Source organism: Leptopilina heterotoma, unplaced genomic scaffold, assembly GCF_015476425.1.
Source record: "Leptopilina heterotoma isolate Lh14 unplaced genomic scaffold, ASM1547642v1 Lhet_114, whole genome shotgun sequence".
Classification (NCBI taxonomy): Eukaryota; Metazoa; Arthropoda; class Insecta; order Hymenoptera; family Figitidae; genus Leptopilina; species Leptopilina heterotoma.
In genome coordinates this window covers 474,937-488,679 of record NW_025110833.1, presented here as the reverse complement: position 1 = coordinate 488,679, position 13,743 = coordinate 474,937, and the positions used below count along the sequence as shown (strand labels likewise).

At 25.4% G+C, this 13,743-nt stretch overlaps 1 protein-coding gene and 1 long non-coding RNA gene across 2 annotated transcripts in view; one reads left to right on the top strand and one right to left on the bottom strand.

Moving 5' to 3' along the window:
- LOC122506433 overlaps nucleotides 1–13,743 on the bottom strand; it is a 229,749-nt gene that overhangs the window by 159,012 nt on the left and 56,994 nt on the right. Inside the window, exon 2 of the long non-coding RNA XR_006302004.1 lies at nucleotides 3,916–3,954. This is a non-coding gene — a long non-coding RNA (uncharacterized LOC122506433). The remainder of the gene's footprint in view (nucleotides 1–3,915; nucleotides 3,955–13,743) is intronic.
- Nucleotides 1–13,743, top strand: part of LOC122506402 (discoidin domain-containing receptor tyrosine kinase B-like) — a 165,607-nt gene that overhangs the window by 96,085 nt on the left and 55,779 nt on the right. The window lies entirely within an intron of this gene.

Below are 13,743 nucleotides of genomic sequence, written 5' to 3'. Positions count from 1 at the left end.
TAATTCATTTATAATTTTTTTACCACTTTTTTTTCATAAGATACTTCAATTATTGCAGTCCTCTTGGGCAATAATTGATTTTTACTATTTAAATATCTAGCTATAGCGTACTTTTACTATTAAAATAAATGTAGACTTTTATGTCTGACTAAAACTATCGTCTTCTACTTATTTTTTAGCTTACACAAATAACGAGGCTGTCGTCTGACTATAACCGCATTTTACTACTCAAATATCAGTATAAATCGTATTTTTACTACTAAAATGTGCCTAAACAACAAGTTTATATATTTTAGTCTGACTAAAACGACCATTTACTACTAATTTTCATAATGTAATGTTACAAAAATCCCCGACTGACTATAGTTGATAATATACTAATATTAAAACTTTTCGTCTGACTAAAATTGATTTTTACTACTTAAATATCTGATGAAACTATTTTTACCCACTAGCAATGCTTAAGAGACAAATTTGCATAATTTTGTCAGACTAAATTTTTTTTTACTACTAATTTTTAAGTATCTTAAATATTTAAGTGTCCGTCTGACTTAAATGATTGTTACTACTTAAAATTCTATTCTATTCTTAAATTTCTCAAAATGTTGTTTTTTTTCTACCAAAATGTCTAAAGGACTTTGTAAATTTCTGCCTGCGACTAAAATCAAATTTCATAACTTATTTTTAACTTACACAAATATTAAGGTTTTCGTCTGATTATATTTGATTTATACTACTGAAATACCAGAGTAAACTTTATTTTTACTACTTAGAAGTAGTTTTACTTTTATTTTTTCCCTTTCACTAACTAAAAAATAAATTAAAAATTTTTGTCTGATTATCTTTTACCACTGATTTTTTAATTCTACTCTTATTTTAGTACACGGCTGACTGTAATTGATTTTTACTACTTAAAAGTCTGGCTAAATACTAATTTTCCTGTTTAAATTCCATACGATCAATTGTGAACATTTGCGTCTGACTAAAATTACTTTTTACTATTTATTATTTAACTTACAAAAAAAATGCTAAATCTTTCGTCTGACTATAATTGATTTTTACTACTTAAATACCCGGCTAAACTGTATTTCTATTACTTAAATGACTAATAGAGAAGTTTGTATTTTTATGTATTACTAAATTTACTTTATTTTACTTAATTTCTAATTTACAAAAATTTTTAAGACTTTCGTCTGACCATAACTTGCGTTTACTACTTAAATACCCAGCTAAACTGTATTTCTATTACTTAAATGACTAATAGAGAAGTTTATATTCATAATATGTCTGACTATTACTTTCTTTTACTACTTGTTTTTTAACGTACTACAAAATTTGAGGTCGTCGTCTGACTGTAACTGGTTTTGACTACTTAAACTACTGAATTTTTACTACTAAATTAACTAAAAATGGCTAAAAGTCAAAATTTTAAACTTCTGACGAACGTAAAGTCCCTTTTACTACTGATTTTTATTTTATTCTTTTACTACAGTCTCTATCTGGCTATAATTGACTTTTACTACTTAATTAAGAGTGAAAAACAAAGTCAAATATCGATGTCTGACTAAACCTAACGTTTACTACTGATTTTTATTTTATTCTTTTACCACAGTCTCTATCTGGCTATAATTGACTTTTACTACTTAATTAAGAGTGAAAAACAAAGTCAAATATCGATGTCTGACTAAACCTAACGTTTACTACTACAAACAAACATTTTTGCAATTTTGTTGACATGAATTGAAAATTTATCCTCTTTCTCCAATTGAGGCTCCGGATCTTAAAAGGGCACTTTCACCATGTAAAGTCTATGTGAAAAATGCCCTTTTAAGATTCGGAGCCTCAATTGTCTACTCATTTGTCCGAAAGTCAAATAAGAAGGAAAAAAAGGAGAAAAAAGTAAAAGAAGAAAAATAAAATGAAGAAGGTGAAGACGAAGAAATAGACGAAGAGAAATAGGAAAAAGAAGGAGAAGAAGACGAAGAGAAAGAAAAAGAAGAAGAAGGAAAGGGAGAAGAAAGAAAAGGAGAAAAAGAAAAGGAAAACAGGTCAAGTAAAGTAGCGGCAGAGACTTACGGATAACCGTATTATCAAAGCATTGTCTTCGACCAGCCAATTCGAAGTAATGGCACACAGTTAGAACAATTGACCTCCGTGACGGGGAAACTCATCGCGTCTTACTCACTCACTCACTCACTCTCTCCCTCTTATTGTACTAAGAAGGTTCCAGCCTTCCGTTCTCGAATCACCTTCGTTCCACCTCTCTGCATTTAAGGAGCACGTCAATCCTGGCAAAGCTTCTTGCACGTAACTTCTCCTCACACAAACCTCTCTTTCTCTCTCTCTCTCTCTCTACTACACCTCGTTTCTCATCCTTGAACAATATCAACTCATCTTGAGGCGCGCTTACCCCTTCGTATTGCTAGACGGATTTCAGTGAAGCGCGTATAATCTCTTCTCCAACCCCTTCGCCAATGTGCCTATTAGCTGGCTGGCAGGCAGGTGTCCCATTGTTCGCGCAAGGCTTTGGATTTCCTCCCGCTATGCAATACCCACCTATGCGTTTAAATCTCACTCTCTCTCTCTCTGTCTCTGTCTCTCTCACTCTGCCTCTATCCATCCATCTCTCTCCTTAGTTGCGTGACTTAGTGAAGCCAAACTGCTATGAGTGTCTGCCACTGAATTAAGACGAGTGACTCGACATGCTCCAAGCGAAATTTCTAACCAAGCTCTCCTATACATGTGCAAGTTCTGCTTTAATTCTATACCTCGATATATACCACGAAAATTTCAAACTATTTCATCGGCAAAATAGATACAACATTTCTACTTAAGATAATTCCCCAAAGTTGCCCTTTATCAGTGGAAAATCAATTCTAGACGAAGGTTGAATATTCCTCTATATACACGCAGTGCGAAAAAATTTATTTCAAACAATGAAATATTTTTCTTTCATATCAAGCAAATAAATGCAAATAAAAAAAAATTAAAATAAAAAAAACCAAATATAAAGTTTTAAACAAACAAATTTACTGCATTGCTGAATGAAATACAATAACTTAACGTTTGTTTAATTCAACAAAATTGAATATTTTTACTATAGTAAACCAAACATTCTGCTGCTTTCAATTACATTTTTTCTTTTTTGGTTTTCTTAATGTACTGTTATGTAAATCCCCGGCTGACTATAATTGATTCTTACTACTTAATCATTCAGATAAACCGAATTTTTATTACTTAAATATCAAAAAGACAAATTTAAATATCTCTGTCTGACTTAAATTACTTTCTACTACTAAGTAGTAGATCAATCAATCCTACTACGTATGATTATGAACTGAATCCAATCTTTAAACGTCCGCTTGTTTGTAATTAATTTGCACTACTTATTTTTCTGATTGAAACGTATTTTCACTAATTAATATTATTTCAAATAAATAATTATTATTGTAATAATTATTATTGTTATAATTATATTATATTGTAATAATTATTATTGTATAGTAAATAATTATTATTTCAATAAATCATTATTATTACAATAAATAATTATTATCGAATTAAATAATAACAGGCATTACAATGATTTTTCCGTGTAATATTAGCTAACAAAGGGAATTTTAATTTTTAAAAAGGGAATGTAGTATAAAAAGAGGGATTTTTCAAATTAATTAAAAATTAATTGTACTATAGCGTACACAGTCGTAAATAAATATATATGAAAAAGAAATTTTGCAAAACGAATAAATATTTTCCGAAATTTCCATTCAATTTAATTGATTATCAATTTCATATAAATATCACAGAGCTAATAATTATTTTCGTTAAATAAACGAATCAGAATTTTTAAATTATTCCTTTGATAATTATATGTCACTTATATCATTTTATATTTTTTAATATATATTTACTCACGTAATAAACTCGACAGCAATCATATGTTGTTTAACTCATCTGAAACAAAAAGAAAAGAAAACACTTTAAATTTGAATTATTATCAAAAAAGAAAATAAGGAAACAAATAATAATTTTCAATTAAATAATTCTATTAAATTACTTCTATTCCCCTAAATTTGAATTACACTCAAAATGGTTACTGATTTTAATTAATCTTTTTTCTTTGGAATTAGTCAATTTTACTAATAAATTAGTAATTATCATTAAATAACTTACATTATATTTTATATATTTTATTTATTTATTATTATTTATTTATTTATTCATTTATTATTTTATAACATTTATATTATATTATAAATTATATAGAATAATTAACAATTACTAATTCAAATTTAGGGAGATTGATCATTATTAAATAATAATTTATAAAACTATTCATAAATTTATGAATTATAATTTCAGGGATCACAGTAATTTCATTTCATGTAATATTAATAATGGGGGAATATAATTTTCAAAAAAGGGGTTCAAGTAAAAAAGGACTTAGTAACATTTTTTCTGAAAATACTATTTAATTTAAATTTTAAAATATTGAAAATTTTTATTTCCTGAATAACTTTTACTATTTCCAAAGAAATTTTTTTTCTATAAAAATTAGAAGAATTTCCTTTAGAAGTAGTAAAGTTTACTCTAAAAATAATAACATTTAATAAGAATACATATTTTTTTAGTTTTAAAAAACTAAAAATTCTTCAATTTATGCAAAAAAAACAGAAATTTGTTTCTTCAACAAAACTAAAAAATTTAACTTACAAAAAACTAACTATGACAAAATAAAATTATTAACTAATTAACATTACAAACCAAATGCACAATTTTGTACCCATTGTTTAGCAAATTTTTGGCTAATAAAGTCAATTCAAAAATTCATTCGCAAAAAATAAAAAAATATTTTTATTTTTTACTTTGATTTACCAAAATGAATGCTTCAATATTTAAAAATTTCTAATATTTTATCAAATTATTTTCAAAAGAACGCTATCAGTAGAAATTATATATAGTTTTTATTTTTCAATATCGGAAATCCAACTCTAAGAATTTGTATTCACATTTGATTTTATGAAATGAGTAAAAAATTTAATTAAAATCATCAATATACATATAATTTTCCCTTCGTCTTTTGTCAACATCTGCACAGATTGCAAGGTTTCCCTTGTATAAAGAGTAGAGAAATGGGTATTTCATGTCTTTCTCTCCCTCCCTCTCTCTCTCTCTCTCTTTTTAAAAAAATGATAAATTAATTAGTTTGAAATATTGCTAGACTGTAAAATAGAATCCTTTTTTAATTACACTGTTCTTAAAAACAAATTATAACGAAATTTTATGAAACCAAAAACTGAAATATGTTTTACGATATCGTATTTTTTAATGTTTAGAGTGTAATAATACTCATAAATTTTAAAGTCACATTAAAAAGGAAAAAAATAATATATATATATTTCTTGCGAGTTGCATCTTTGTGATGCAGGAAAAAAAATATATAATGCGATAAATAATAGTGACACTTATATTATAAGATTTTTTTTTCTTTTGCACCAGATGTGACTTATAATGAAAATTATGATAGTACATAAATAATATAATATAAAAAATCGAAAATAACGTAAAGAATATATAAAATATTATATAAAATCGAAAATAATGTAAAGAATATAATATAAAAAATATAAAAAATAAATATCAATAAAAAGAATAGAAATAATAAAACACGGAGTGATAAATTTTAAAAATTTTATCATTTCTTTACATAAATTTTGAATATTGAAAAAAATCCCCATTTTCAACAAAAACATATATTTTGCTTTCGATTTAGAAATTCTTTTTTTTTTCATTTTATTTAATTGTATATAGATATGGTGGATTTATTTATGTCTGTTGCGTAAGGACATATGTTATAAAAGTATTAAACACTTGAACCGGAAAGTTTTTATGACGAAAAGTGCTAAAAAGTAGTACAAGCTAAAAAATGGATAAAAATTTCACGACACACAGTATTATATTATATTCACGGGGATTTTGAGGTTCTCTGAATACGAATCGGATATTATTTTTTTTTTAAATTTAAAATACCGTTCGCAATATCGTAGACGAATTTTTTAAAGTACGCTTTGAATTTGCTTGAAAATTGTTATTTGCGGCTGTCTGAATTTTTAAACATTCTGGTTTCTTTTCTTTTCTATTTTATGTTATTACTATTATTATTATTTATATCACTATACAGGTTATAGAAAATTTATCTAAAACAGCTACAAATTTTTACTATATTATCAAAATGTTTAGTTATCTTATACTATTTCAAAAAAATTTCCCAAAAAAAATTCAAATTTTCAAATTCAAAGTTAAGTCATAAAAATTTGCCACAAAAATTAAACTTTGTTTTTCCTGACTTTTCCCTGATTTCCAGACAGAATTTTGACTTTTTCCCTGACCCTAAAGAATATTCTGATATTTAATCATTATTATTTTTCCAGAGGAATTAAAATTAAAAATTTTTTTTTTTAATTAAAAAATATAAATTCAAATTTTTTGAAATTTAATAACTTATAAGAATATTATTACAAACATGAATAAGTCAATCACTCCCAGTCTTCGACTCGGAGTGATCGACTCGAGTGATCTTCATGTTTTTATAATAATTAAAAATAACCCAGGGATAAAATTATTATTTTATATAAGAATATTGTTACTCTAACTTTTTCGAAATTATTTCTATAATTTAAATTCAATTATTAATTTATTATTTTCTAGAAATTTTAACTAAAATTCTTCTATTATCAATTATTAACTAAAAGTACCGAAAATGTAGATTTCCAAAGATTTGAATTTGAAACCGTTTCAAAATTTAATTATTATTTCCAAAAATCCATGCTATAATGATTTTAATATTTAATTATTATCTAAAATTTTAATCGAAATTCATTTTTAAATCTATTTTTATTATAAAATTCTACTATAATTCAATTATTTAAATAAAAAAATAAATAATTTGTTCAATAATCGACTGTTTCTTAAAATTTAATTTTAATGAAGAATTTTAGTTACAACTTTTGAAAATAATTAATTTCTTTTAAGGAATTTAATTAAAATTTTACCGAAATTTATTATATTTAAGAATTTTATAACAATTTTTTTATCATAATTTAAAACTTTTTGAAGAATTTTATTAAGATTTTGAAAAATAAATGAATTCCTGAGAAGAATTTAAATAGTAATTTATAAAAATAATAGAACTTTTGCGAATTAATTGAATTCTTGAGATGAATTTTGATATTTATCAAAATAATCGAATTTTGGAAAAGAATACAAATAAAATTCCTTAAAATAATTAATTTTATGGGGAGAATTTTGTGGTTTATCAAAATAAATAAATAATTGAATTTGTTTGCAGAATTACTTAAAAATTTTTGAAAATAAGTGCTTTCCTGGGACAATTTACAATTTTTAAGAATAAGTTGCTTTTTTCGAGGAATTTATTTAAAATTGTATTAAAAATATTTGAAATTTTGTGATGAAAATAATAATTGAATTCCTAAACAAAATTCTATTATTTATGAAAATAAATTAATGTTTTCATAGAATTGTATCAAAAAATTTTTTCAATGATTAAAATTTTTGATAAATTTTATGAAAATAGTAAATATTAAAAATCATTGAATTGCGTTAAACTTTTTAAAATAATTAAAATTTTGCAAAAAATTTTATTTCATTTTTTGAAAGTAATTGAATTTTTGGTGAACAATTTTGCTATTTATGAAGATAATTGAATTCTTGATGAGATACATTTAGTGAAATTTTTAAAAATAATTGAATTTCTTCGAAGAATTTTATTCCTTTTAAAGTTTTAAACATAAATTGAATTCTTGTGATGAATATTGTTATTTATGAAAATAATTGAATTTTGAAAAGAATTTTTTTTAAATTCCTAAAAATAATTGGATTTTTGGGAAAAATTTTATTTATCAAGATGAAATTTTTGAAATAATTAAATAATATTAAAAAATTCATTCTGGCCAGAAATGGAGAAAATTTTTAAAGATTTTGTATTAGAATTCGTGATAATTTTATAGTTTATGAGGCAAATGAAAAAGACACAAAAATTCAGAATTTTCTTTTATGAATTCTAAGAATTAAATTTTTTCCTGTAATTTTCATAAAAATCCCTGACCTGTGGCAACCATGCTAATTATTAGAAAGAGGGATTAGAAAGTTTGTTTTTAAATGAATTTTTTTTATTAAAAAAAGAAATTTTCTGTTTAACACTTAATAAACCAGTCAATACACAACAAGTAAGAACAGCAGTTAAGGAAATACTAGAAAAATAAATGCCACACAAGTGAAATTCAAATTATCCGAAACGTGACTCTGACAAATGTGGAATACATTGACTCGAGTGAGCCGAGAGAGAGAGAGGGAGAGAAACACTGGAGGTTGGCCGTCATTTTAGGGAAGGGAAAACAAGATAGAAACAAGCGCAACTACACATTGGAAACTCCCAGGAATTCCGTTGGGGGGTTTTCCACCGTTATTTTATGTCGTTCGCAAACTCGTCGTTCGAACAATTCTATGAATACGTTTGTGAAAGTTCAAACGTCGTGCTAACTCTCTCTCTCTCTCACTCTGATTTGCATATCTCGATGGTTTCAACTATTGGAGGGCAAAGAGGGGGCGAAAATAGCATTGTCCAGTGCGATGTAAGGTGGTTGGGTTATTTTGTTCTATCTGCTCTTCCACTTTGCTTTTGTCACACAATGTAAGTAAAACAGTTTCTATTGTCACCGGAAATCCGAATGCAATCCACTGTGGAATAAGCTGTTTCACAGATGCATTACGACGTGCATTCCTTTTCCTCTATATACATATACAATAAATACGAGATTCCTCTTTCGAATTTCACATCACATCATTCAAAAATGAATATAACTGGAGGAATTTCGCTCCTCTATCGTCGTATACATTCTTGGGAGTAAACAAAAAAAAAAGTGACAAACAAACAAACAAACAAAAATATTCTCCAATTCAAATTGTATCCTTAGCAACGATTTCATATTTCTATGCAATTTGTTTTAAATTCTTATTTCTGGGTTGCTACAGGTCAGGAAAATCAGGGAATTTAAGGAAAAGTCAGGGATATTTATTAAAAATACTGGAAAAAATTTAATTTTTAGAATTCATAAGAGAATTCTAAATTTTTTGTGTCTTTTTTATATTTGTGTCGCATAAACTATGAAACTACCGCAAATTCTGATACAAAACCTTCAAAAATTTTCTCCATTTCTGACCAGAATAAATTTCATCTTGATAAATAACAAAATTTTTCACAAAACTTCAATTATTTTTAGGAATTTAAAAAAAAATTCTTTTCAAAATTCCATTATTTTCATAAATAACAATATTCATCATAAGAATTCAATTATGTTCAAAACTTTAAAGGGAATAAAATTGTTCACCAAAAATTCAATTATTTTTAAAAATTTTACTGAATGTATCTCGTCAAGAATTCAATTATCTTCATAAATAGCAAAATTGTTCACCAAAAATTCAATTATTTTCAAAAATTCAAATAAAATTTTTTGCAAAATTTCAATTATTTTAAAAAGTTTAACGCAATTCAATGATTTTTAATATTTACTATTTTCATAAAATTTATCAAAAATTTTAATCATTGAAAAAACTTTTTAATACAATTCTACGAAAACATTAATTTATTTTCATAAATAATAGAATTTTGTTTAGGAATTCAATTATTTTCATCACAAAATTTCAAATATTTTTAATACAATTTTAAATAAATTCCTCAAAAATTCAATTTATTCTTAAAAATTGTAAATTGTCGCAGGAAATTACTTATTTTCAAAATTTTTTAAGTAATTCTGCAAACGAATTCAATTATTTATTTCTTTTGCTAAACCACAAAATTCTTCCCATAAAATTAGTTATTTTAAGGAATTTTAGTTATATTCTTTTCCAAAATTCGATTATTTTGATAAATATCAAAATTCATCTCAAGAATTCAATTAATTCGCATTAGTTCTATTATTTTTATAAATTAGTATTTAAATTCTTCTCAGGAATTCATTTATTTTTAAAAATCTTAATAAAATTCTTCAAAAAGTTTTAAATTATGATAAAAAATTGTTATAAAATTCTTTAATAGGGTAGAGTGGGGTAAAAAAGACACATTTTTACTTTTGATGCTGTAAAATCTGTATTTAAAATTTTTTTCTCAAATTTCCAATTGTTATTGAAAGTTTAGGTTATTAAGCTTGAAAATTCTTGTCGGAAATATTTTTTATCTCATGAAAGGTCAAAGTTATAAGAGTTTTACGAAAGCACTGTAAGTGGCTTTTTTCCCACTTACAGTGAAAGTTACCAGGTGGTGGGGTGAAAAAGCCACCCTACGATTTTAGCAAAACATGTTATCAATTTAGGTATTTTTATAGTTTTCCTTTATTTATATGACAAATAGTCTTATTTGAAAAATATTTTAACAATTATGAAAGAATTTTTAGCAAGCAAAATTGAAAATTATATTAAGTTTACCTTTTTTCGATTTGCACTGCCAATTTTTCGTACCTTTTTTAGAAGTTCTCTTTAAATTTCACCACAGATAACATATTTCGTTGCAACCGTTTATTCATTGTTTATTTTTTTAATGCACTTTGAACTACTTTTTCGTCGTGTTTAATTTATTTTATTAAATAAACACGAGAAATTTTGTAAAATAAGAAGGTTAGTTTAAATAGAAAACAAGTGAATTTCACAAAATATTCAATGAATTTTTTGCCCTGGCTTTTTTACACCCAAGACCAGTTATTTAAAAAGCAAAAATAAATTTTTAATTCAGTTCAATTTCCAAAAATTAACATTGTATACGTTTTCGGTATACTCTTCTCCTTATGTACAAACATTTACTTTTATTATTCGTTCACTTAATCAGATTGTAATATGTTTGAAAAGTTCACCAAAATGTTTTCAAAAAAGCAAAAAAAAATTAAAATTACAATAAAAACAATATTAATCTAGGTACAACATTCAAATTAAATTCAAAAGTTGCGTATTACCTAATAGTATTTATATTCTAAACAGCTGATAAATCGGCTTAATAGTTTTTAAATAAAACTCAAATGGCTTTTTCACCCCACTCTACCCTATAATATCAGTAAAATTTTAATTAAATTCCTTACAAGAAATTAATTAGTTTCAAAAGTTGTTAATAAAATTCTTCATAAAAATTAAATTTTAAGAACAATAAATGTAACAGAAACATTAAATTCTATTATTATTAATATTATCAATTATTATTGTAACTTATTCTAACTTATTAACTTTTAATAACTTTGAATTTTATTATTCCCATTTGAAATTGAATACGATTTCAACGAATTTTGTTAGACCGGGAAAGCAAATCGATTTGTCTATTAATCATTTTGATTAATTAGTGAAATATATACGTGTATAAAGTGAGAGAGAGAGGGAGAGAGGAATTGCCAATGTTCGACGGTCAGGAAGGGAATAAGAATACCTTTCAGCCAGTTAGTTTCCATTTACAATTGTTTGAAAAGGGAACTAGCTGTGGCTAAACTTGATACGGAGAACTATAATCATTCCATGATATATCGAAAACTTGCCAGCCAACAACTGACAATCAGATTTAAGCAATGAGCACGCATAAATTTCAAGAATCCAATCGCATGGAGAAATCTATTCTCTCTTTCTCTCTCTCACTCACTCTCTTCTCAGGGAGGGTCGATTTTGATTAGATAAGTTAATTCTACCATTTCGCAATATAGTTGAAAATTCTTTACTTTAAGTTGACTGTTAATATTACTTTAATAATAAACTGCAAATACTTTGTAATTTTGGTTCTAGAAAACAATCATTTTAATTCGCGTGCCTTTTTAAATTATTACAATTTTAATCACTTAACAGTAGTAGAAATACTTCTTAGTCATACATTTGTCTGACTAAAAAGTATTTCGTATTTTTATATTTATTTCAGTATTTTTATATTTAGAAATTGATTGATTTAGATATTGATAACATGATAACAATATCTTTTAAGTAGAAAAAGAGCGTTATAGTCAGACAAAATTAACCAAATTTCCCTACAATGAAAATAGCAAATAGAATCTTTTTAAAAAACTTTTAAAATTTACTTCTCAGTAGTTAAAGTCAGTACACAGTCAGACAAGTAAATTCAAATTTTCATCACTATATTTCTATCACTGGTAACAGTAATTCTTTGGTGAAAGATTTTTTTCCTATAAATTGCAGCCGCAAACACTTTAAATAGCAAAATTTCGTTGTAAGTAGTTCAAGTCAATTTTAGTCAGACGGTAAAAAATACGTAAATTTTTTATCAGCATATAAATTTCAACTATTCTCTAATACTACTGATAGAAAATTCGTAATTATTTTTAGAAAAATTGTCTGACTGATACCAACTGTCACTACTAATGCAAAACAAATTTTTTTGTCAGTAGTTCTAGTCAATTTTAATCAGACAAAAAAAATACTAATAAATGGTTTTTAAGTCGATTTAAGTCGTAAAAGCATTTCACAATCAGACTTTTAAAAAACCACCAATTTCACTACCAGTAGAACAAGTCTATTTCAAGTCAGACACCCTCTAATTGCTAACAAAATTGTTCTCTCAACTAAATAGTTTTTTCCCACATGAGAAAGCACCTTTTTTTCTCCTCAATTTTTCTCTTTCTCCTCTTTTGCTCTATTTTTATTTTTTGCCTTTTTTTCTCTTTTTATTTTTTCTAATTTTTTCATTCTCATATGGTTTTTTGTTCTCTTTCACGTTTTATTCTTCCAAAAAAGTTAAATTTTTTGCGACTCTTGACTGCTTACATAAATAAAAAAAAAAAAAAGAAGGTCAGGTTGACCCTTTTCCCGGATTGGCGTCAAAGTAGTTGAGCTTAAGGCGATTGGGATAAAGTCACCTTCAAGTTTACTGTTTGCAACTTGTTTGAAGAAAGTTAATACAGCAGAATAGGTTTAGGGATTGGATTGGGAAGTAGATCAGATATTTGTAAGAAGAAGTAGTACCTCTCTGTCTCTCTCTTTCTCTCTCACTCTTTCTCTCCTCTCTCGTTGGGAAAAGTTTTAATGGAATACTTCCAAGTGTTTCCATGATGCCAGAGACTTGCACACGTTTCCCGCTGATGAGAGAAGTTTGAAAAATGATGCACATCATTTTTCAGCAACATTACAACAACAACAACAAAAAATAAACAAGAAATGAAATACTTTCAATACAGGGTGAAAAAAGCCACCGGGATATTTAAGCTTTAAAAAATATATACACTCTACTGAATAAACTTTTAAATTGCTCAACTTTATCCCACACTATTTTTTCTAAGCCAATTTTTTTTCTTTTTTGTGTAAAATTCATTTTTTTTAATTTATATTTTGCTACTAAACAACTAATTTTGGTAAAATTTATTTATTGGAGGAATTAACGAATTTTTGTCTTACAGAAACAGAAACTTATTTAATATTAATAAATTAATATAAATAAAAAGCTAAATTTTGTGTTTAGTAGTTCAAGTCGACTTTAGTCAGACAAGAAAAAAATACGTAAATGTTTAAAGAGTAAATTTTTTAGACAGACAAAAATTTTATATGAAACGTCAGTAGTACAAGTCAATTAAAATCAGACAATGTAGAAAATTCTATTTTCAGTAGTACGAAATATTTTTAACCAGACAAAACTTCTATAAAAATTAAAAATACAGTAGTACAAGATAATTTTAATCAGATAAATTTTTAAAT